This window comes from Xiphophorus couchianus, chromosome 3, assembly GCF_001444195.1.
Source record: "Xiphophorus couchianus chromosome 3, X_couchianus-1.0, whole genome shotgun sequence".
In the NCBI taxonomy this organism is placed as follows: Eukaryota; Metazoa; Chordata; class Actinopteri; order Cyprinodontiformes; family Poeciliidae; genus Xiphophorus; species Xiphophorus couchianus.
This window is the reverse complement of record NC_040230.1, coordinates 9295607-9322502: the sequence shown is the minus strand read 5'-3', so window position 1 is coordinate 9322502 and position 26896 is coordinate 9295607. Positions and strand designations below refer to the sequence as shown.

General features: G+C 38.1%; 1 long non-coding RNA gene across 1 annotated transcript; it reads right to left on the bottom strand.

Annotated features, from left to right (window-relative positions):
• Positions 1 to 3776: 3776 nt before the first annotated feature.
• LOC114139715 (uncharacterized) lies at positions 3777 to 4564 on the bottom strand. Its single transcript, XR_003594491.1, has 2 exons — positions 4353 to 4564; positions 3777 to 3846 (listed from the first exon to the last, which is right to left on the bottom strand). It is a non-coding gene; the product is annotated as an uncharacterized LOC114139715 (long non-coding RNA).
• Between the last annotated feature and the right edge of the window lie 22332 nt (positions 4565 to 26896).

Sequence of the window (26896 nt, the reverse complement as noted above, 5' to 3'; positions counted from 1 at the left end):
TGGGCAAGACACATCAGCCACCTTGAATGGCCTGCTGGTGATGGTCAGGGGGTCCAGTGGTGCTGGTGCATAGCAGCCTCGCTTCTGTCAAAACTACTCCAGGGCAACTGCAACTACGATGTTAGTTGCTTACTACCACCAGTTAATGGAAATGAGTAAATGCAGTAATAGCACTTTTGAGTCATCTAGACTAGAAACATTGCAACTACAGGCCATTTGCCATTTAGATGCACCCGCTTCAAGCATCCCAAGTAGAGGAGCCTCTAAAGTGACTTCTTGACTGTTGTCATTTTGTCAGGTTACATCATATCTGATGTCGACTCAAGAGATGTCAACTATGCATGTTTTCCACTCTTTTGCCACTGATGATGATGGGGAAATGGATATCTGGCTTAATCCAGGATAAACATATACCCTTTGTTTCAGCAGAAAGATATCCTTTGGAAAGATGCATGGAGCCAAAGGTTTGTAGAACAGTCTTTTGGTGCAATTCCAGCTGATGTACACAAGAATTTTGCGTTCTTCTTTGCAAAGTTTCTAACTAAGTCAGACTGACTGGAAAGTTTCTGTGAACATTTTTTTTATGTTGGCACAAATTCAGACTTGGATAGAAGTCTGAACATTGACAGGGGCAAGTAGCACTTTCTGATATGGGCAATATGGCTACTCACCCAGGATGACATTGTCTCAGAGTGGTGACACAATTGCTGATAAAGTCAAATAAAGATTGATCAGTTGCCCATAAAGCAAATATACTATTGTTTTTTTTACATGTACAATCACTGAAATAGGAAAGGGTAATTCTCATAGTATAAGCATAAGTGTATTTGAGTCAAATTCCGTGATCAACGCTAAGTTGGAGGAGCCACAGATTTTTAGGAGTATGGGCTAGATTTGATGCAGTTTCCAGAGTATCTCTGAAAGTCTGGTGTGTGTCTTTCCACATACACCAGAAATGAGTAGCAACATGGTGACAGTCAGTTTTGTTACCAAACAAATTGATATATTCACAAAATGCTTTTTAAAGAATGAGATACAGCATGGTTGAAATGAAAACGATATTTAGAGAATTTTTTTTTTTTAAATAAATAAAAAAACAACTTGTATGACGTTTTAGACAGTGGGAGGGAGCCAGAGTACCTGACATGGACAGCACAAGCAAAGAGCAAATGTTCAAATTTATATAAAAAAAGAAATATTCATGTAATTTCTTCTTTGTTTTTTGAAAAAAGGGGTTATCATATTGCAGTGACTATGTAGCACAGAATCATCTGTGATTAGCAAAACAAAACACCTGCTTTCAAGGTAAATCTATTTCACTTGCAGCTAAATTATAAGCTTAAAACAGATGATGATGAGTAATGCTTTAAAGCCAAGTCTATTTCTTACATATGAGTATGTCCCCATAAGCACATGGAAAGGGCCAAACATCAGATCAGAAAGCTCTTTGAAATGCTTTTTCAGGCCACCATGGATTACCCACACACAAGTATTCACAAACACTCTTGAGAAAGTCATGAAGGGCACTGTTTTCTAATTCACCTCTGCACCTGTTTATACCTTCTACCCATTCCTCCTTTTTTCCTTGTCTGAGTCCGAGTCATAAAAAAAAGAAGAAGGAAAGAAAAACAGCGTGGGTGAATTTAAGCAGAGAAACATCCTCTGGGTCTTTTTTCCTTTTTTAAAAGAACTCCTCCAGATCTCATGTTTAATTTATGAGGGAGGACTCAGGCGTGATACATCCTGGCATGACAGGCGGAGTCCATCTTTGTCTGGGAAACACGGATCGGACCGGACCACGGCCGATACGCCCGCTGCCATCAGGGCCCCGGGGTGCCGCAGACTGGTCAACAGCTGGGGGCGAGACCAACCTTTTCATTGGAACCGGAGCGTGCTTAATTAAACAAGTTCCCCTTGGTCAGAAAGCAGCTGGAGTCAGTTTACTCCATGTGCCAGTCAGTGCCAGGCTGGCTCGGAGGCACACTCCGCCACACAAAGGCAGTGAGGATGACACACTGTTCTTCAATATAGGAATTCACACTACACGCGAAACGATGTAACTGTTTGAGTATTCAGATGTCAAAATTGTGTGTCTAAGAAGAGGAGTGGGATGTTCTTGGTTTGGCTCATCCACATCTGTAAGCATCAGTCCACATCCCACACCCTTAAACCTGACTCCAGAGCTTTATATGCGAGCTCAATATGAACAAATCAAATTTGTGTAAGGCTCTCCAGATCTGCATATTTACATTGGAGAGGAACATACCAGCACACACACATGCCTGCCTGACTGCAGTCACAAACAAACTTAGACGATTGAAATCTTGTCAAGAGTGCAGATTAGGCATCCTTGTCCGCCCTCACAGCCCAAGCTGCTGTGGTCAAACCCGGGGCAATTTTCATGGAGGAAGACAGACATGCAATTGATGTGTTGACGGAAAGGATGGGAGCGATATGAAACGTTCACAGAGCAAAATCAGTTACAGGGTTTCAAACTGGGGGAATGTAAGAGGAGGAGAGAGCAGGGGGAAGCTGGGTACAAAATGGCCAATTTCATAGTACACATGTGGATTAAGTTCCCTCCTTTGAAAACGCTCTGGAATGCCCATGTACCAATTACGCCCCGGTGGTACAGGCGGGAGCTATGGGGCCATGTTTGGATGTTCTCACCCCTGCATGTGCTCTGGCTTGCCAAATTGTCTGCGGGCAGCGTTTGTGCCTGCTTTGATTCTGTGCCAGTGAGGCCTAGCAGGCTCTTGGCATCTCGACACCTCCCCATCAATACGCTGGCACGGACTGCAAGTGGGTATCAAAAATGACCCAATTAGAGGATGGCAATGTGTTCTGACAGGCACTACCTGCTCGGGTGTGTTTAAGACTGCCATCTTTTTCCTGTGTTCTTTTCCTTTCCTTCCTTTTAGAGACAACTCTCAACTCTCCTCTGTTTTTGTCTGTTCCTCTCGATTTTCCTCTAACAGCGGGTGACAATGGCAGGGACGTGAGTGGGTCTGCTTGTCTCGACAGCCTCTTTGTATGTCTTTTTTAGCTGTTTGTTGTAAATATTGATGCACTTTGCAAGTGTTCTGATGTGAGAGGATTGGTTTTGACTAAGAACACTGTGATTAGAGGGCTCTGTGACAGAAACATTATCCACGGAGTTAGCTTGTCAGCGTTCATTGCCATGACTGACAAGTCTATGAATTTACCCTTCTCTTTTTCGGCGTGTTTTTCCACTGCTCCCCTCCATCTCATCACGACATTCTTGATCTGTCTGCCTTTTCCACATGTAGCTGAGGTTCACTTGGAAACTCTGCCAGTGTATGTCAGTGTCAGTCTGTGCAAAGTGTCTCTACAGGTCCTTAACCAGTGTATAAAACTGACTAGTACTGAGGCTGACATTTCCACCATCTAATTAGAATTAACCATATGGTTTTAGCCTGGATGTTTTATTACTTTTGGAAATAAGTGAAATCCAGTAACGGATTATAATTGGTACTTGATTCTTAATACTTTTAACAGCTTAGCTGCTGCAGTTACATAACAAGGCGAGAAGCTTGTCTTCAGATAACAAGCCTGCTCTCTGAACAAGCAATCATGGTATTACTAGTAGCTACATCCACCATCCACTTTATCAGGTCCAAATTGCTGATGCTAGGTTGAACCTCCTTGTCAAGTTCTTTTTTAAACTGTACAATTTCCCCACTTGAAAAGGGATGGATGACCCCATGCAGATTCTTAATGACAGGGATTTTACTCGAAGGACCAAACAGTTTTCCTTGCTTTTACTTCCATTTATTTCAGTGTATGGACATGTTCACCATTGATCCAGAGGATGCAGGTAAAAACCTTTAAACAAATCCAAAAAATAATAATTACTAATCTGTATAAATTAATTTCACTTAGTTGCAAATTATATAAATAATACCAAGCAACCCATCACAAATTAAATATACAAAATAATCAAAATTAAATACACAAGTAACTAAACTTATGTTAACTTTAACTTAACTTTAAAGTGCATTTCAAGTTAATATTTACATTTCATACACATACATTTCTTAGCATACAAACATCTGCTTCTCAACATTAATAATAAATATTTATCATAAATTTAGCTTTAAATTATTCTTTGAAGTTGATGATAAATGAATTAACAATTGAACTTGTTACCCAAATCCATTTCATCAATGCAATAATCAATTCAATCATAAAAGTCCATCAGTCAATGAACGGCAAGCGTCGCCGCTGCAATCCACCACCTCAGTTCAGCTGTCACTAATGATCCGATCGGCCAAACTGGATTGTAGACAACTTTGCGGTCCGATCTCATAACAACACAGTTTATGTCTTACCGGCTGCCTCTCTGCTCATCTAAAAGATCATCCAGTTGTACACAGGTTGACTAGGATCTGTGATTCAAAAGGTCCCAAACTCCTGTCCTCTTTGTTTGACGGCTTTAACTTCCGTCTTCTCTTTTTTTTTTCCTTGTCCGTCCCGCTTTTAGGTCCGTGTGGGAACGCACGACTTTTTTTTATTTTTTTATTTTTCTTCTTTCTGATTTGACTTCACACTCCTTATCCCTTCAAAGCTGCCTTAATGCTTCATGTCACAAGTTCAACAAAAATATTCTTGAGATTTTGTAATACGTTGGCATGATGTTCATGTAGTTTGACTGGCTGGAATCTGCTGGAACAAAGTGAGAATATTGTCATGTTAAAACAAAAAACAAAAAAAAACTGTGGAAATATATTAATCCTTGTGAGATGGCACAAAGATCAAACAGGAAAGCTATCCTTCTGGAGTAGCTTTCAAAAGGCATGTACACTGTGATCATAAAAGAATGGATTTGGTAAGCATAATGAGGTATGGTACCTCAATACTCAGGTAGGGTCAAGTAGGTGAACAATACTTGGTTGGTATTGTTCACTAAGAAAATACCACCACCACTGTTTACAAGAGGCAGGATGGACCAATGTTTTTATGCTTTTTATGAGAAATTCTGACCTTACCATATGAATGTTCAGCTGAAATCAAAACTAATTACACCAGGGAATATTTACTTATCTGTGACTGTGTTAATCATGATTTTCTTGCTCTTAGCTGATTGTACTGCAACTGAGCGTGGTCTTCTGCTGCTGTAGGTCATCTTCTTCGAGGGTTATATGTTATATGTTCTTTGTTGAGAGATGGTATTCTTCATACCTTGGTACAAAGTAGTTACAGGCTCACAGTGGACATTTTGCGTAATCCTTTTTGCATTGAGTAAATGCAACCCATATCAAAAAACCCCTCTGGATTCTCCATGAAAGTCTTAACTCAATTTCAAAAAAAATATATTTTTTAAAATTGTGAAAAAACAGCTTACCTGCTTTTTTAAACAGAGGAAGGAAACCTTTTGTAATTTCTTCCTTAGTTGTAAGCAACTTTTAGTTCCTTTCGAGTAGATTTAATGGATTTAACAGATTTATGCCTTGCCTTATTCATGAGTGAATGCATTTCTGTGATTTGACATTTAATACCCAGTGGCATTACACTGGTCATGAGCTGAGCCCTCGCAGATCTCAACTGGCATGTTGGAGCAAGCTGACACTCTAGATGGGCAGTTGGCACTTGGTCCACCTCCAGCTGGTGAGTTTCTGGGCAATTCTCTAGGCCATCAGTTTCACCTGTCACAACCTTTGTGATCCACCCATTTCCCCCTCACTCCCCTCCCATCAATTGCAATTAACCCCAGGGTCCTTGTGCTACTTTGAGTAAATATAGATCACCCACGATTTAGATGTAAAGCAGAACATTACAACACAATGTAGTGCTGTCAATGGTTTATTATGCTTTACTAGTTTTATTGCAGAGGTTGGTTTTAAATGATTCACATGCATAAAATTATGACTTAATGAGAAAATATATGTGAAAGAAAATCTAAAAATCTGGAGCACAAGTTAATCACAGTTCACATTTCTAATTATTTTTAAACCAGATAAAAATAACACACTTAAACAAGAAGTGCCTTTGGATCCATACCCTTCTTAAATGAAAAGGCACAACTATGCAGGGATGTTAATGTGTTGCGTGGAACCGCATAGTGAAACTATCTATAGTTGTAAATTGAGAAAAAGCAAACAAACAACTGAGATTGCTGTGAATGTTTTTCAACAAAGAATACATTTATATTTTTAAATATTTGTTTCTGTGCTCTGTCAGCACAAAGCAACTTCTGATGACAGCAGACTGCACAAATAAATCAAATAAATTACTGTGATAGTTTTGTTCCAGCAACACAACCACATATGAATGGATTGTAAAGAAGTATCTTACTTTTCTTGAAACTACTAAGTATAACAATCAAATAAAGTCACATTTCAGTAGTAAGATAGATTTATAGAGTTTAGAATATCATGACAGATGTTCTTAGAATACTTATATATATATATATATATATATATATATATAACTGTTGTGCATTTAAACCCCGTACAAGTAAAATATTTGCATGTAGTCGATTTTCACTGTAATAAAAAAGCCAGACTTCAAAGAGCTTTTCATTTCTTAAATAGGGATCCAGTTTGTTAGGTCTCCAAGCTCCTGCTCTGACATTTCTTCTGACTTTTTCCTTCTTAATGGATAAGAAGGAAATTCATCTTATGAGTTAGCATTCCTCGATGAAGATATTGCTAGTGGTTGGCTACTGAGTTATGCATGGATGCCCAGGTTTAGTATTACATATGTGAGGTCTCTCTCTTTAGCAACCTTTAGCTGTATTCTCTGCTCTTCCGTCCATTTTTATTTCTGTACATGTAAATGAATATCATTAGAGAAAACATGGAAACCAAGTGCAACTAATAATTATAACATATGTTCTTTAAGCACTTCTCTGTTCACAGTATGTTTTAGTACATCTAATCTGGCTTATCCATTTATTTTCTAACATCCCCGTTTTCTCCAAGCTATTAACCATTTGTGTGATATATTTTGTGTTTCACTGTGTCATTTCTCTAAAGACATGCATGCATGTCTTCATCCCCCTGCTGATTGATGGGATGTACAGGTTAAACGATCAAGAAAGCTTTTACTATTGTCGGACAACTCCTTTACTTCAGGCACCTGTTAAGTTGTTTGTTGCTTCAAGGAACAGACAGACATACATTTTATCATGCTTCTGTAAATGATTTCCATGCTCCCTCACCTCAAGCTCCCTTTTCGGCATTTCATTTTACTGAAGATGCATTTTTGCTGTAGACCTGCAGTTTTTTTTTTTTTTTTGTGGAAAAAAGCTGGTAGCAGAACAAAGGATGTAGCAGTGCTCGAGGACAATGGCTTATCTTGGAGTAACGAGGTCTTGGCTAATTTGTACCACTTGCCACATCTTGCTGCAGCACAACAGCTGAGTGCTTTCAGAGAAAGACTGATTTCACTTAGGTCATTATCTTTTGATAGATAAGGGGTCCGCAGGTGCTTTTGTCACCCCTTAGGGTGTGGTTTGTAAGATGGAGGACATGTTTTTACCATCTGACGTTGATGCAATGGAACCCAGAAGCAACGGTGCTAATGTCTGTGTGGAGTCCATTCAATCCTGTGGTCTAGTGTCCTCTCCTTGCCCTGTCTACTGCCTTAGGATCCCTATAACCAAGGAGTGTGCCCAGAAACCATGAGTCATTAAGGCCTGTGTTTAGACAGGGCCAGGGGTCATTGTGATAGAAAATAATGTATAGTGTCAGGATGAAGTCACAAATCAGAGGCAGTCCATTCCATACTTTTTTTTAGGAAAGAGCAAAGAGAAAAGAAAGTGAGAAAAAAGGATTTCAGATGCAAAACTTTTAGCATGTAGTAGTTTAGTTTAACTGTTATTCAAAATAAAAATGAAAAAAGTCCTGCACGGTGTTTTGAGAGAATGTTCATATTACCCTTACTACAAGCAAAACAGTACTAAAATTGTTATTTATCATGCATAAGTGCAGTGATTTCTGTAGAAAAGTTTTAAATGGCAAAAGTTCACATGTACTGGGAAAAAAATCCACACTTTGCAATTAATTAAAGTAAATGCTTTCAGTGTAGTTTTTATCACATTTAAAAGCCTGAAACTTGACCATTAACCTCCAAATGGATGTGAAACACCACTAGTGTTCTTCTTCCTCTTTCTGAACACAATATGCCACAGAAAGGACTGTAAAATGAAATGATGAGTTTTAAATGTCTTTTTTCAGGCAAACTCAATTAGCAGCATGTTTTTTTCCTCCCCTTTTGCAAAGAGCCCTGCATTAGCACTAAGGCTAGTTATTATTTCCATCGCAGACATCTTTGCAAGTCATTTCTTTTTTGCCTTTCCAATGCTGCTTCCTGTGTGCCACTATGTTCCAAAGTACACTCCAATTATGAAAGCATTAAAAATGCGGGTGAAGGATTTAGGTACATTACACCACTCAATGACATTTTACTCGCCATTATGTTATTAGCAGAGTGCTATGTGTAAAAAGGGCCTTTAATTGTGAAAGTGTTGTAGAAAATAAATTTAAAAGAGCCACCATGGCCCTCCCTCTCAGCTGCCAACTCTAGCAGATGTGTTCACTATAAAAAGCTACTTATCTCAGCCAATTTGGCCAAAACTGCTCACTCATGACAGACCTTTAAAAGTATGTACTACAAATAAAAAACATATGTGCACACACGGAGACCCTCAGCAACAGGTATGTAAAACAGGTATGTTTTGTAAGTTTGCAATAATATTTTCACTTGCATCAACTTTAATTTCATTCTTTGTCCTTACATCTTTGTAACCTTTTACACCCACAGCCTGCATCTTTTGAAAAGAGAGCAGAGACAAAACAATAAATCGTCAATATAATAATAATATGCAGCAGGAAGCATGTGCACAGATATTGATGAGCAAGAAATAGTAATTGTAACATACAATTGCATTTGATAGTTTCAGTTTCAAAACAAGATCATCACAAAATCAAAATCTGTTTAGTTCACGATTGCTAATAGTGTTGTTTTATTTTATATATATACAATAAGTGTCATTTGTAATTAAGCTTTTTTTGGATGTCTGATTTTGGCCTTTCACCCTCCCCACTCCCATCAAACAGATTTCACTTACAATAAGACGCAAAGTTACAAAAGTCTACAGGCAACAGTGTGTAATCATGGCAAAAACACGCAGAAAATATGGTCAATGAATAGAATAGCAAATAATGATAAACCAAACTCATACTAAGTGCTAAAACCAAAAAAAAAAAAAATCAGTACAACACACTTAAGTCTAAAAGTATTAAACAATTTGGTATTTCTTTTTTTTGTAAGAAGGCTACCTACCTCTCACCAATATGTTAGAGTAACAGATGGGGTTTTGAGCTCTGTCCTGTGCTGCATCTACACTCCCTATGTGTCATCTGTCATTATATTCAGGTCATTGTTTGCAGTGTAGCAGCAGCGTGACTGAGTTGGTCACGGCTTGACAACTGTCTCTGTTTCACACAGACAGAAAGAGAATACCCAGACACTCTCACTCTACGCACGTCACAATTGGTGTGCCATTATCTGACCTAGTTCAGTTTCACAAATTAGGACTAAGCTGCTGTCCAGAAATGTTGACTACAATAAATCACTGTAGGATTTTATTGAGTTTTTTATAAGTTGTTCCATCTAAAAAGTTATAATAGAATATTAAAACAATTAATATTTCATCCACCTCACCATCATGATGAAAATAAATATCAAATGGCTATGTATTGGATATTATAGTAACCTAATCTCAACAATTTTGGTAGCACCAACCCACAGTATTTGAATAGACATATTTGAGATCAAGAAAAATCTATCGTACAATATTTAACACAGTCTCAACTATGATATAAATTGTACCTTTGTGAGGCCAGGAAATCACTTGAAACTCAACAACAACGCTACTGTTTGCGTACCAAGACATGATTTGAACAGGAAACCTTCAGCGGCATAGGCAGACATGCCTTTGAGTACATGAAGGCAAACATTTGTGGCTGAAGGCTCCAGTTTTTTGAGAAGGTAGTATGCAAATGCAAAGTAACACCTTTGAATCAATTTGGTTTAATTCAAACCTTTTAATGTTTTGAATTGATGCAGAATCCTGCTCCATAGTAGAGGTAAAAATATAAAAGAAGGAAAAACAATCATGATTCTGAATGAAATGGTTACATCACATATTTTTTGTTTTTTACATATGTAGGCAGGAATGCCAGTCCCTCCAGATTTTAGAGCTAATTCTAAAGCAAACCAGGGCTTGTATAATGGAGTTCTGTTGATTCACAACTCACAAGATCTAACACTACAATTAACAAACATCTCACTTGCGATACGTTACCTTGGGAGGCTCAGTAATATTCTCAAATAATTATTGTATCCTACAGTCATATTCTGCATGCTCTTTTTATAGTTGCACATTTTCAATTGAGATTAAAATTGTGGATGCTTTGCTACAAGATGCACCAATGAAACACTATTGCATCACAACACAATTAACATAACAATTTTATCTTTTTCAGGCCATATAACCCATTCATTTGATTTGGGTTGCTGTCAATTTTAAAACATCTTTGACACTAAAAGTTGTTTATTACTTCTAATATGACTTGAGCATGCAACCCATTTGATCTGGATTCAGAGACACTGCATTTGCATCACTGGTTCCACTGAGATGGCCTCCTGTGGTGAGAGGTGACATTTCTGCAGGAAGAAAATATATGACAAGATATCACATGATAAAGTTGCAACTAATCCTTAGTGGCATCAAGAACAAGTTAATCTTCAATGCTTTCCTAGAGCTTATTGTTAGCTGACTCTGCATATAAATTTTTGTCTGATTGTGGATAAGTATGATGTAGTGTTAGTGCCACAATTAAGACTATTGCACACCCAGGGATGCCTACCTCCTTGCTATAAGAGGCTATATCCATTCAGAAGCCAGCTACTGATCTGATTATTGATAGGCCGGCACCGGGAATTGAGAGGCTGGTCTTAGCAAATGAGAAGGGAGAGTACTCACTTTGGAGAGGCTGATGACTAGCTTGCCTTGGCTGGTCACACTACTCCCTTTGCTGTCTGTTAGTTTGGATAGGTTGGCGTTAGCTTTGGATATGCTAACAACTAGCATACCTAGGCTGGTCACCCACAATTTGTACTTTTTGCAAGAAAACTTAATCAAGAAAAATGTTGGGATACAATATCTGCAATATATGCATTGACATGTTTTGACAGAGTTCACAATAATCCAATGTGACATCAAGCATTAACATACTGTATAATGAATGCTGCAAAAATAAAAATTTTCAGATACACTTCATGGCTTTCCTTGAGCTATGCAAGGTCAGTGCTAAGACAAATTTTCTGTTTAATATATGCATGCATAAATCCAATTTAAAACTGATCTAATGGTGTGTGCAGGCCACACATATTTATGTTTTTGTATATTTGTTAATGCCTCCATGTGATACTTGTAGCATTTTGTGATCATAGCAGATGATCACTACAGTTCTTTGAAAACTATCATGTCAGTTCCAAAAAATAATGAAATCATAACCATGTGTTACTGATGTACAGTTAGCTGAACTGCCTGGTGTACTTTAATGCTTGTTCAACATTTCAGTGAATTAAATAAATCCCCTGAAATCCATTTATTAATAGGAAGTATCGAACAGGAGCTTCAACTGGAGCTCAGCAGCTTGTATTCAATAAAATATGTTAACCTTGTGCATTTGAGGGAGGAATGGTATCAAGCTGGCAGAAGCAGAAAAATCAAATTGGTGCGAAGCTTTTTAATATGTATTCAGTGTATAAATGTAAATTAAAAAATTCACTTCAGTGTCATTTAACACTTTCATTTTGATGCATTTAAAGTCTATGGTATAGCTTTTGGCATTTCATTGTTTTAATTTACTTATGACAATCACTCATAACTCATCATCACTTCCTGTTCTCATTCCCACTGCTGACAAAAAACATATTTCCTTTGTGTGTCCTTCTGTGTATGAGAGGAGCTATTCACAACTGGTTAGGGGGATCACACCTCTCTCAGGTTAGTTTTTTTTTTTCAAAAGAGGAAAAAAAACGAATAGAATGGCAGCATTTTGTCTTCCCTCCTCCCTCTCTCTTTTCCTTGCCTTTCCCCACTCATCTGTCAATGAAAGACACAGTTTTGCCACAAGGCATTGTGTGTTTAGCAGTGGTGCCAGCAACTGCCATTTGGGTGCAGGGCGGCAAGGGGGATCCACCCCTTTGAACTGCTGCCAAGCCAGCCAGCTTGCACCTTCTTTAATAACTTCCCCCGAAGGCACTTCCTTCTTTTTTTTTCTTTTCCTCTATTTTTTCCCATCTCTCTCATTCACTCCCACCCTCTTGCTCTTTCTATTTTTTTTTATTTTATAAATGACTGCAGTTTTCACGGGTAAAGCTGTGATGCTGATAAGAAAGGTAAGATTGCTTTTAACTGACAGCCTGACATCAAATCTGTGCAGCAAACACTTGGCACACAAATGATTAGAGGTTTAAGAGCATGTCTGGCCGTATAGAGGGTTTCTAAAATAAGATTAGGCTTATTTTTTCCCCCTCTATATTAAAATCCACTCGTCAATGTGTTCTTTTGTTTGTTTTGAAAAGGTTCAGTACAAGTGCATTAAGACAGAACTACCCTCCAATATGCAATGCTTTACCTTTAAAGCATTTTGCCTGATTGCATACAGACAGCAAAAATGAAATAATGTAAATAATAATTCAGCTGCACTTTAGCCTTGTAAGTTTCACATTTTTATTTACACGTCTGCACCTAAACTCTTAACATACAAGAGTGTGGTGCAGAGTTAGATTTTTTTATTTTTTATTTTTCATAAAGATTATAACTTTCCTGATTTCATTAAACATTTTTTTTCACATTTCACAAAATCTATGACATCAGTCTAAACATTCTCCAGAAGTTGCCTTAAGGCTATTTGTTGGTTTCTTTCCAATAAAGTTGTCCTGAGATGACTTTAGCTGTGATTTTTTATTGAACTGATTTGATCTTGGTATTTAGTAAAACCTGAAACAACTTCAAAAGCAGGACACAGATAGGGATGAACTGATCTAATCCCAACAAGTGGATCTCAATGAAAATATTTCTAAACGGATTTGGATTTCCTGACTTAGGTTATGTCTGTGATTTTTTTTTTTTTTGGTCTCATTCCCCTAGCTATCTTTGCGGATGCATTTTGTTTGGACTATTTTTCGAAAAATCCATATGCATGGCTTGCAACTTGTATTTTGTTTTGGGCATTTTTTTTGCTGACCTGACCGAATCTGAGTTTCTCAGTGTTTTTCACCTTTGACAATGACGGTCATACAGGTGTTGGTTCTGGTTGGTTGGTTCCTGACCTGATTTGCTCCTTGGGTGACAGTTGCAAATTTTACAACCTTCAAAACTAGCATTAAAAATATTTTATATGACAGAAGATTTCTGTAGGTTTTGTCTAAACACGACTAACAGGAACTGCACTGAAATTGTCAATGAGTCATATCAAAAGAAAGCATTGCCTTCCCACTTTACAAAGTTGCTTTGGGCAAAAATATTAACATCATTAGTAAGTTATGAGCACACTGGTGACTGCAGCTGTATGCGTCGAGGCAGATACAGCTTGGAAAACAAATTACAATCCTAGTTTTAGGTGTCACATTGTCGGAACATAATATGTTACTGTCCATGAAACCGTTTCTGCTTCAGGGACTTGATTAGGCTAATGACTGGTATCCCCTCAAAAATGTTTTTATTTGCTTCTGTGACTTGCTGTTCTGAGAATCTTTTAATCATACCATAATGCCCAGAATTGCATTTTATACATATTTTAACCCTGCCAAGGTGCATTGTTGTAGTTACTTTTGCAAGAAAACAATTTGTGATTGACAAAGATGGTTCGAGTCTTTTTAAATCAACCACCACTATACTGTATGGTCTAAGTAATAGACTAAGTAATAGTCTAAGTAATTAGACTAATAGACTTAGTTTAATTACTTAATTAGTTAGTAATTAAACTAAGTAATTAAGTTCAATTACTTAGACTTAATATGTAAGTCTTACATAAACTTAATATGTAAGTCTAAGTAATTACACATTACTTAGACTATATGGTCTAAGTAATAGACTATTACTTAGTAATAATTACTTATTACTTTGTTGCTGCTGTTATTTTCAAAAGTTTGTTCTGTTGGTTGTGAAAATGACAGTTGTTTTTACTCAAAGTTTTACATCAAAAATAGAAATACTTTACATCTTTGTTTTGGGATTAAATTACATTTATTTGGGGAAAAATAAAAATAAAAATCTTTTCTGTTGCTATTTTTCATTACCAACCAGATGCGACGTTAAAGGTTTACTCTTAATGTTGATGTAGTGTTATGTTACTGCATTTTAAAGCTATTAAAAATTCCAATTACATAAATTGGATTGTATCTATGAACTTTCACTAAGTATTGGACTTGGACTCTGCATTTTTGCTAAAGGATTTAGATCGGTATCAGGTAAAAATAGTTATGAGGACATATCCAAACAAGGACTTAGCTAAAGGCTAGGTAAGATGACATCCTTTTTATATGTCCCTTTGACTCCTTAACACTCGCACAGAGTTTCTTTGACACTCTCAAGTCAGCATACATTCCCACCAGGCAGACGCTGTGTGAAACCCCAGTCAGTCATTTCCACTGTAAAACACCATGGCCTCAGGAAAAAAGAGGAAGGGAGACCTGCCTGAAAGTGCAGTAGGCAATAGGTGTCACATTAAGGGTGTGTAATACACTATGTCACCTCAATGGTGTATGGCCCATTAAGGCTATAACCTCATACTCAGTGGCGTTTATTTTGTCACTAGGGATTATTTGGAACAAACTGGTTTGTCAGGGAATGTGTGTTTGTGTTTTCTTGAATTCTGCATGGGATATATAAAAACATAAAAAAAATACAGTGTACAAACATGAGTTCTTGTGTTTTACCTTCAGGATGTATATATTTTTCTTTTTTCCTTTTTTGCTTTCCAATGGATTAAAGAGGTAGCTAAAAGAGATTGTAAATACCCCCATCACCTCTTCGCAGTTGCCCTCCCTCCTCCTACTGTATGAAGGCGAGCTAGCGAGGGGGTGACCTTGCCCAGTGTAATTAAAGTGAAACACCTTGACTTGTCACCATTGCCTGAGACAGCTTAAATCTCCCTAATGTAAATGGAGGCTGCCGCTGACGTGCTACTAGGCATGGCCGCGGAGAAGATACAAGCGCCGGTGATCCATCTCTGTAGCAGTGAACACACATATGCTTACACATAAACACTCATACGTGTTCTTCCTCTTCATTTATTTTCACTCCCTTTCTACCTCTGACACACACTTACAGGTATGCACAATCTCTCTTCCCTTCTGTCCATCTACCTTCTATCTTCCTCCTCACACCCATCCTTGACATTCTGCAGAACTCCCACTATCACTACCTTTTGCAGGCACATTGCTTGCAGTTACAGCAGCAACATTCCCTCACGGGACAATGCTGGAGTTGAAAAGAGGTTAAAGCATGCAATTATTCTATTCTACATTCTACATTTCTGTTCCACATTTCAAGCATCATATAAATAAGTTTTCCTTTCTGCATTATTAGAAAAGCACTGAATGTGTGGACAGGTTTCCCACACTGCATTTGCAGTTTGTCTTTCTGGGTATTCCACAGCAGCAGATCGGGGTTGATTGACTGATCTTGCTTTTTTTTTCTCTGAGGGCAAGCACACAATTTAAATGCTGCCATTCTCTTTGGGACTGAGGGAGGTGGACAATTAGCAGTGAATTTCGGTTGACTTTGCCCTTCAATTAAAGCTCTGTAACACAAAAGTCTTGTTGACCCTCTGTATTCTCCCTGCCATTAGACGTCATGGCAACACCTTGTTGAACGGTAGGCTACCAAAATGTTGGACTCATTTGCAGTTCAGGGAGCTGGGGACTGCCTGAAACAACAACAGAAGCGCAACTAGGGCTCTTGCCAAAAAAAGGGGAAAAAAAACTGTATCTGAATGCCACAATGCTATGTGAAAGAATGCTATGTGTCCTCTGTGCCAACTCTACCAGTTGCTGCTAGCTGGTGCCAGCATCTCTTCCCGTGCCCTGGCTGGGCAGTACACACTGTGACTGCAGCCAGACAACCATCATGTGTCACCACCAAGCCGCCTGCTCTTTTAACTTTGATCCCCGGGGCACCGTGGTTACTGTCCCATATCTCATTCAAGAGCATGCCATATTTTGTGAAGTAGACACACTTTTTCACATGATGTTGAGTTACAAACATAAACGTTAATATAGCTTATTGAGATATTTTGTAATGCACTCAAAACAAAGCAAATCATATTTTAAAAATCATGCATGCATATATACATTCTCTGTCTATCTTCTTATGAGCTAGTTTTCCTTCAAAAGCATCCACACAAAGAGATTCTCCAGTCATATATTCTTTACACAGTTAGCTTTACACAACACAGACTACCTTGCATGTTGGTCAAAGAGTCAAATTTTGGTCTCATCTGACCAGTGAGCATTCTGCTTGTTTGCTTAATATCCTACCATACTCTACATACATCTCCAGACAGTACTTATTCATTTAATTTTGAAACATTTGTATTCTTCTTTCTTATTTGCCATAAAGGCAAAATTTATGGAGTGCACAGCTTATAATTATCATATCACAGGAGTCTTCCACCTGAGGTGTGGATCTTTAAATCTCCTCAATTGTTAGCAACCCTCTTTGTCATATGTGCATCATTTAGATCTTGGTAAGTTTGCTGATGGTTCATATTCTTTTCTATTTCTTAATGGAAAGAATATCACATTGTCAACAAATGGGGCAACAGTTATTCAGGAGGTTGGTTTGGGGTTGGGTTTCTGGATTAAACAGTTTGTCTCCATTATTGTGTCTTTGAGCAAGACACTTCACCCTCCTTGCCTGTTGGTGGTAGTCAGAGCACCCTGTGACATCTATTGAATGGCAGCCTGGCTTCTGTCAGTCTGCCCCAAGGCAGCTGTGGCTACAATGTGACTTACCACCATCTGTGTGCGAGTGTGTGTCTGAATAGGTTGATTGACTGACTGTTGTGGAAAGCGCTTGGAGTCCTCTGGACTAGATAAAGGGCTGTACAGGTAGAGTCCATTTAACATTTAATGACAGATTGAACAATACTCTGTTAGATGTTCAGAGCTTGAGAAATTGTTTCTCTACAACTTTGTTCCTGATCTGTATGTCGTGTTTCTTTATTTTCATCATGCTGTTCTCTAATGTTCTAACAAACCTCTGAGGGGCTTACAGAACAGTTGTATCAAATGACACATATATTGACTCTGTTAACACATTTTGAGAATGCTTAAAGCATCTAATTGCATTTTATTTAGGGATTTCAGAATATATAAAATATATTGACAACAAAATTTGGAAAAGTTGAAGAGTTGCGAATACTTTTATAAGGCACTCTAACAAAAGTGCCTTATTGTCAGATAATATTTTTTTCCATCCACAAGAGCAAATACCATATTTACCCATCTTGGCTTGCAGACACAGACAGGAGACACAGACCGTTTACCTGCCTGCATGCTGTAGCATCAAAGACAACCACAGGTTTAGACAGCAAGGCAATAGAGAGAGACAACAAACAAGCATGCTGCTATTGTGATGGACAGCCTCTACTGTGAGGTTCAGTATGTCAATGTGTTCAATGTGTGATGCAGCAAGTTCTCCAGCCATGGGGGTCTGAAGGAGAAAAAAAGAGCAAAAGAAAAGTGGGGCTAGAGAACAAGAGACAGAGAGAATGAGCAATGAGCTCAGGTGCTTCCGACATCTGCATTCACTTCCTGTTTTTTTCCGAAGGGGGGAGAAGGGAAAAAAAGAGAATCTGGTGGTGGGGTGATTGTGGGGTCTTGAGGAAAACGAGTCCAAGATGAAGGCCTTTCTGGAGGCTACAAAGGAGCTGTATGCTGGGAAAGGGCCGTGGAGTCCTCAATGGGCCTGAAGAACACACAGACAAAACTTGGGAAGGAAAAAGGCAAGCCATACAATGCCACCAGACCCCATGCTTGGTTCAAAGAGCCAGCCAGAAATGCAGAAGGAGCACGATAGTGAAAGACAGAATAGAAATGACGGACCTACTGGGAACTATAGTATTTGTAGCTGAGCATGTGTGTGTGTGGTGCTGGTAATGGTGGGGGCGGGGGTTTTACCAGGACACTGGTATACATGTATGGGGCAAAAAGGCCAAAGAGTTTCTTCAGCTATTCATTTGAAAACAAACTGTGTGGCACAGAGAGAGACGCAGTCAAACTGCATCTGGGTGTGGAGTGGATTTTGTCTTTTCAATAAGAAAAGGCTTACCATTGCGCTCTGTGTGGCCTTGTTTGCTAAAAGTCAAGAAGGAAAAGGAAGAAAACTAACAAAGACCATCAGTGGGAAAAATATGTGAACAAGAAATATAAAGAAAATGACTTCAAATCACTTCCTCTTTTATTTAAATGGCTGGAATAGGAGATTATTTTAACATTATTTCTACAACAAATTATCATAATCTTCTTCTGCCAACAGTCATTTGGTTTTATGTGCTCATACAGCTATGACTCTCATAATTTATGGAGTTCGTTTTATTCTCACTTATCCTCTAACCAAGTGTCAGTGAATTGTTCTTGTAAAACCAGGCCAGCCAAGCATATGCTGTGTACACAGCACACAAAGAGAATCCGAGTGACACTGAGCTGTTTGTATGTCCTTGCTATGCCAATGTCATTGTCAAGGCTTATCAGAATCTGGGGGCACAGAAGAAGTGAAAAGGGAGGGGGACAAAAATATGAACATGGCTTTAATAAGACTTTATCGGTAGTTGCCTCTGCTCCATCTCACCCCCAACCCTCGCCCTTCCGACTGTGCGTCGCTCTTGCTCTAATATTTAAAGAGCTCTGGGTGCATGAGTGCAGGAATCACTTTAACTTGGCCTGTTTCTTATTGCCTGTCAGTCTCTCTAATTTCACCCAGCATTGGACAGTTGCCGTTTTGGACATCAGAGTCACAGCACATATTGGCAGTGAGACTGGCAGCTAATAAAAGCCAGCATGGTATTTACTCCCCCTTTTCCTTTTATTTATATTATATCTCAATATTGTTATTAAGAATATATATGCATTTAAGCCTCACCTGTCTCTTCGGGTGGCCCCTCAGTTAATAATATGTTATTGATTTCCATACCGGACTCGCTGTATATCTGTTTTAATTTCAAGGCCTTATCGCTCTCTCAGTGATTCATGTGAAACCTTTTCTTTATTTCTTTTTCTTTTTTTTTTTTACCTTTTCCTACAGGCATTATTAAGTCTGTGTAGGAGTATAGGTAACCCATTTTTATAGTCCGGCTGGTTACTTCATATGAAGGATATAATATTGCTTATCAAATCAACAATCGTCTCTTATTTTATAGATTGGGTCAAGGGCAGATTAAGGTAAAGTATTTTCGGATTCAAAAAGCAAAAATAATTTAGGAGAAGTAAACATTAGTTAAACTGTGGTTCTGTCTACATGACTCCAGATAAAAAAAACAGAAGAATTTGCATCGACATACAGTTTGAACTTATTTTGTTTTCTAATGGGGTATATGTGTCAGGTACTTTTGAAATATAATAACCTTTAAGTAGAGAGAAGTGTACTTTTCATTAAGATCACATTTTTAGATCAAAATGTTCATTTTATTAATGTAATATTCAACATTTTAACCTCCTTTTTACATTAGAGGAAAAGTACCATAGTTAATTATTTGAAACATAAGCCTATATAATTCACTTAGTTAATCAAGCTATGGAAATAAATGCCTAGGTCTGAATTTTTCTCAGATTCTTGTGCTGTCGTAAAGTTCATCCAATACTGAACGATAATACTTCTGAATGGTTGTTAGACACATGACTTACAAGTATTTAATGAAATCACAGTTTGGATTCATTTTAAATGTAACATACAGCTTGCACCAGAGTGAGTGTCTCCTCAATCAGTCATTTCATATATGAACTGGTCAAACCTGGACTGGTATATTTTAACCTGATTCCTGTTATTATAAACACAGTAGATAATCGATTAATCGTTAACTATTAATTATGAATAAAAATGTGTACTTTTCCCAAAATATTCAATCAATCAATCAAATCAATCAATCAAATTTTATTTGTATAGCACATTTCAGCAGCAAGACATTTCAAAGTGCTTTACATCATTACAAACACAGAAACACAATGCAATATAGAATCAATAATCAAAACAAAGCATTAAGTCAAGTTCCATAATTGATTACATTTCAAATACAATTCTAAACAGGTGGGTTTTTAGTTGAGATTTAAAAGAAGTCAGTGTTTCAGCTGTTTTACAGTTTTCTGGAAGTTTGTTCCAAATTTGTGGTGCATAGATGCTGAAAGCTGCTTCTCCTCGTTTGGTTCTGGTTCTGGGGATGCAGACCAGAACCGGAAGACCTGAGAGGTCTGGAAGGTTCATACAACAACAGCAGATCTTTAATGTATTGTGGTGCTGAGCCGTTCAGTGATTTATAAACTAACAACAGTATTTTAAAGTCTATTCTTTGAGCTACAGGGATATTGTGTAAATCATTTCTTGAAATATGTCTCACAAGTTTGTTGTATGGTATTTGTATACCCCTACTATATTTTCACACATGACCTGATATTTCCTACATTTAAACTAATGGTTTTGGCCTAATTGGATGAAAGACATAAATTGTAAGGACTTTCTTCCTTGTTGATTTTTTGCAGAGGACAGCAGGCACATTCTGCCTTAAACACATGAAATCTTCACACAGCCTTATAGGATAGTTGGACCTCAGAGGGCACTGCCTCACCCTCAGTCCCCTTGGCTCATCTTCTACCAATGGAATGATAAAGGGATGGAGATGAAGGCAAGAAGGAGGAGCGGGAAGACTAGTGGAGCCCTATGAGAAGGAGGAATAAGCAGTTCATGTATATATGCGAAATATATGCGCCATCAGCAGAAAAAGGGTCTGACTCAGCCCTTTGCTGGGCCTTCCTGCATGCTAAAACACATAGAGGCAAAGCCCATTAAAAATGAATACCTCCATATAATCACATTCACACTTAAAATTTAATGTTGGTACATGGCGACTGACAAAGAGAAGGCAGTGCAAGGTGGTGTGATTATGACCAGGGCTCTTGTACTTCTTAGTTTGAGTTTATGTATTTCTAAGGTCTAACAAGAGTTGTCAGTTCAAGGGAGGCAAACGGCAGCAGGTCACAGTTTAAATTTGGCAATTAACTTTAAAGGCTACCTAAAACACATTAAAAATAAAACCTGTGCTACATTTTCTTTACTTTTGTTGCAGTGTTCTTTCTGTCCTCAGATCCTGTTATTGATGTTATTATTATTATTTACTTTTATACCATTATAGAGTTTTTGCATTTGTAAAAAGACAAATTGATTAAATTCTTATTAGCCAGGCTAATGCTAATTAAAGAGAGGTTAAAATAGGACATTTCAATATTTTGTAAAACTTTACTTAAAGGCAGGGTGTTATGTACGATTGACTTTTTGAGCTTTATGTCACATTGGGGGCGACTGTGGCTCTGGGGGCGACTGTGGCTCTGGGGGCGACTGTGGCTCTTTGGTAGAGTAGTCGTCTTGCGATCGGAAGGTTGTAGGTTCGATTCCAGCTTCCTCCTGCCACATGTCGATGTGCCTCTGGGCAAGGCACTTAACCCCAAATTGCCTACCGATCTGCGTATCGGTGTATAAATGTGTGCGTGTTTGTGAGTGCGACTGGGTGAATGTGACTCTAGTGTGAAGCGCTTTGAGTGGTCAAAAATGACTGGAAAAGCGCTATATAAGTTCAGTCCATTTACCATTTTGTTATGTTATCTCCTCAACAAAACCATACCCTATGAAGTGTGTGAATTGCTGGACATGGTATAGTTTCTAATGTCTTTACTGATTTTGTATTTTTATTACTTTACATGCTTTTCATTTGTTCAAAGAACTAAGTGTTGATTCATTTAAAATTATCCTTCGCTGCAGTTGTATCCAGCTGTAAAAAAAATTGAAACTTCATCCTGTTTCTTTCCCCCTTTGGTTGCGTTATGTATGCCACCAACTTGATCGTACAGTGAAGCTGATCTGAGCTCACATATCTTTATGAACATACAATAATTTCAGACATGCTCCTTTAAATCTCATACACGCTTTCTAAATGGTGTTCTGGCATGCGCTCAATTCTGACAACGTTTGCTCCACCAGACGCCTGTCAAACTTCAGATATCTACTCAGGTCTGTGTGCTGCATCAGATGCTCCTGCTCTGAGACTGAGGCATCATCAATCAGCATGGGGCGAACTGGGGACAATATCCATCATTTTCTGAAGCAAAAATTTTATTTTTATGTTTAATCTATTAACATGCTTTTCATACTTTTATGATTAATATATTATGATTCCTATAATTTTAATGAATTTTCACTTGCCTAACGTTTTGGTGCATCGTTGGCCGCTTGATGCCCTATGTGCAGGGCATCAAGCTTGTGGGAGGAACTACACCATTGCATGGATTGCTACTTGATCATAAACCCTTGTATATAGGCCTTTTATTATTGTACGTCAGTCTTGGATTAATTATAACTTAGTTGTTAGCATTTTCCCACCAGTAACAATATAAGAAAGGGCAGTCAAGAACTGGCTCTTAGTATATCTGCCAAACCAAATGCTTGTATGTACCATGGAACCCCTCCTTCTTTTAGAATAAGCTTGGGCTTAGATGACCTCATTTTGGGAAAGACCAGAGACAATGAATGGTTGGGTGGCGGGAAGCACTGTGATGGTGGGACTCCACTCCAGTTCCCGCTCAAGTGGGCTTAAGATGGTAGAGAAGTGCACTTTCCTTCAAAGGAGGCAAATTAATGTTCTTCTTGTCCAAACATAATATTGTCAGAGAGTTTCACAAAAGGAGCCTCTTAGCAGCATGTTTAGGGCGTGTGCACACTTACATTGTGTTTGTGTGCGTGTGAATGTGTGTGGAAATGTGCGGCCATGACAGCCTCACTTAACCTTCTGTTGTCAATCTGTAAAAGAAGTGGGACCTCCTCCTGGTCCTCCTTCAAGGTCAAGGTGGAGTTCTAAAGGACACTCGCCCAGTCAATTTTACCTCCTTATTTAAGCAAAGGATATCTCTTCTAACCGTTTTCTCTTTCTATTCCATCCCCATGTCAATTATAAATCCTGATTCATCATTTTTTTAGATGATGGCAGCTGTCTTTCTTTTTTCATCACCACATCAATTACATTTCCTCATGCATCTTTTTAGACAATAAAAATGGCTAAACTTTTTGGAAGTAAAGGAAGAGAGAAAAAAGGATAAAAACAGGTTCTTCAATAAATACTTAATGTAGGCCTGCAAAAGGCAAAGACTAATATCAGTTAGCTGCCTGTTGGCAACAAGGCCCTCTAAAGGGGCCCGCTGAAGAATGCTAGGGGCAAGAAGTGTAAACAGGTGTAGCCTCTCCATTATAAAGGACCCCCGCTACACTTGCACACTCCACCTTTAACTGTGTTTTTATATGTTACTGTCTCTTATACACATGTTCTGATGTATTCCACAACCAACCACTCCATTTCTTTTCCCCGAGTATGTGTGCATGCGAGTTCTGTGAAGTTACCTCTCTTTTGACTGTGCTGCTATTGGAACTGCATGGTTACGAAGTGCACCAGACATCTCCCATGGGGACCTTTTTCACCCAAAATATTTTGTCATTTTCTGCCCAAAGGCCCGTAATGTGTTGAAAAGACAGGCATGAATCCCTGAGCTGTAAGATTTCAGAAGACGCAACAACAGGATCCACATTTCTTTTGTTCATACATGTTAATTTCCTCACTATTGCTTCCCATTTTAGCTGTTACTTCTGCTACCTGTCTTCTTCATTTCCAGTTTATTTTAACCAGAATTGGGATTTTTTAAATTGTTCACACGAAGTATACAGAAACTCTGACTGTTCACACTATATATGGAGTGAAGAGGGTGAACATTGAAGAGCATCAGAAAGGAAAACCTAACTTCTGTTTGCCTGGGGAGTACTCTCCATCCCATCTGTTGAAAATGCTCCACATATTGTGACCTAGAAAAAAAGTAGATGTCCTTCTTAAAAGGTAGTACAGCCATAGTTTTTGACACTTGTCTATTTGTTTCACTAGAGTAGATGCCTGAAAATAGAACTGTGTTGTATAATTTTCATCTTTACATAATTATCTTACATCAAAAACAAATTTAAATTCTAATTCTAATTGTTTTTAAATGTGCTACCTGTAAAGCTTAGGTGGTAATGTATACCCCAGAGAATGAACTAACAAATCAACAGAGTAAGAGTTGAAAATTGCCTGCCACTAGTCAATTGTGTGTAGTAAATGAAGTAGCAAGTAAATCTGATCACCCTTACAAGCCAGTGTACAGATTACAAAAACAGAGAATCACTTGGACTACACTGCTGCACATGCGTCAGTAAAGGAAAAACTGTAACATTCCTAATGTAAAGTCGTTTGCAAAACCTACCAAACTCTTTAGGAATGAAGGAAGCAATTCCACTATTTCATTTTTTATTTCATGAGAGCTTGGAAATAAATGAGAGCAATTAGTCAGTGTCATATTTCCAACATTAGCAAAGAATCCTGGTCTTTAACTGATAAGCCATTTTCTACATCCACAGATTTTGGTTATTTTTGGTCAGTTGCAATAGTCAATTTGAAAACAAATGATATCTGTCTGTTGGTGCTTCTTATAATGTACCAACATTAAGAAGTGAGGGAAGTGACTTTTTTCTCTACACAGCTGATGTCTGAAAGTCTACTTATGATACTAACTACTCTTTGGGAGCACTCCACGGAGACCACAAAAACAGCTGAAGCTTCCTGAAAGGCAAAGGGGGGAGTTTGTGGAGCTGAGGGCATGACGAATAGGCAAGATGGAGAAAGAATAATAGCAATAAAACTAAATGGGGAACAGAAAGCAAACAGGCAGGGACGACTTGAAAGAATGTATCACTAGTGTACTACGTCCAAACAAGCTTTCTAATGAGGTACACTATTAATACAGAACAGAAACAGAAAGAAAGGCTACATAAGGGACGGCAAGAAACAGAAGCGGCTGGCAGCACGCATGGAAACAACTGCACAAATGGTGAATGTGTTTGTATTCTGAATCATTTTATCTTTGTTTTCTGTGACTGTACAATGACCTCTGCTCAGGCAAGGGAAGAAGGTAGTAGGCTGAAGATGTGAATTTGGAGGAGGTGGGAGAGGGGAGTTTTAGTAGTGGGAGGCTAACAGGCTAGATACCAGGCCTTTGTGTGCAAATTTCCCAGCAGTGCCTTACCAGTTAATTAAGGTCAGTGAAAGAGGGAGAGAGAGAGACAGAGAGACCGAGAGACAGGGTGGGAGATGTGGAAGGTGGAGGTCAGCCCTAACGAGCTGTCCGCAGCACATGAATGAGGGGTTTGTCCTAAACTAAGCAGTGAGAGACCAAACAATGTCAGCAGCAATTAGCAACCAATCGTGGGCAGCCATGGGGCTTGTTGACTGAGCAAGCAACGGATGTGAAAAAGGAACTGGAACATGCAGACACAGACACTCACAAACACTGAGGAAGAAAAGGAGGGAGCAGTTGTCAACAGGAGGTGGGTGTGAAGCAGCAGAAGAGCTTTGTTTGCTTCTTCTCTCTGCATATCAAGGCCTTGATCCTGTTGTCTGACTCTGTTCAAAATGGATGCTGGTCATTTTAGCTCTTTACCATTTCATATTTCAGTTTGTACCATAATTGCTTGCATACACATTTACTATAATACCCTTCCCATTCTAATGGCTATTAATAGACCTTTTTGTACCCATGTAGTTTAAATATTAAATAGGAGTTTATGAATTATAGCAGGTAGGTATTGTAATAAATTATGGAGAAAAACAGTTAGAAATTGCTCAAATCTCACATGTAACTTACCTGAATTTTTTGTCATTGTCTCATAACATTGCATCACACTTTTCCATTTTTTTATTTTTATTATTTTGATCCCAGTTTAAGGCATCTCACTTTGATAAAATGAGACATATCTTTCCCCCAATCATATTATTACTTATTTGCAATAACTATTTTAATAAAATCTATTTTTTTACTGCAAGATATCTGCAAAATGTTAAATGACTTTAAATCGTTAGTTGTCAAGAAGATGTGCCCCACCTGGCAGGTACAAATAATGCATGGTCAGTACAAAATGTCCCAAAGTAGATGGCAACATTTCATACCACCAAAGAAGGGTTCAAGATAAACAGAATAAATAAATAATTATTTGTATAGACGAAATGACCAGCGACAAATTCAGCTGCAACTCATTGATATTAAAACACCTTGATCTGTTTGGAAAATCCAACCTTTTGACTCCTTATATCCTTGTTAATAACCAATAATTCTAAGTACCGTAATTTTCCGTATTCCACCCCTAGATTTTACCTCATGGAAATGTGGTTATGACTCTCATAAATAATAGCAGGTCACGTAGAATCATTGTCATCTCATTAAGGATCCTAATCTTTTATATTTCATAATTGTCAGTTGACTCAAAATGGGATCTGAAACTAAATAAATTAAAACAGGTTGTAATACATGGTTTTGAGGAAATAATATGCATTACAATATGCATAATGTTTGGTCATATATTAATCTATAATCCTTCAGAGCTAAAGTAAACACCTACACACAAAATATATGTGATTGGCAGTTGTTATGTACACTGGTATAAAATTACTTATTTGCAGGTACCACATTAAGGTAGTAATTTAGAGTAAGAATTCCTGAAAGAGTGAACTGAATCAAA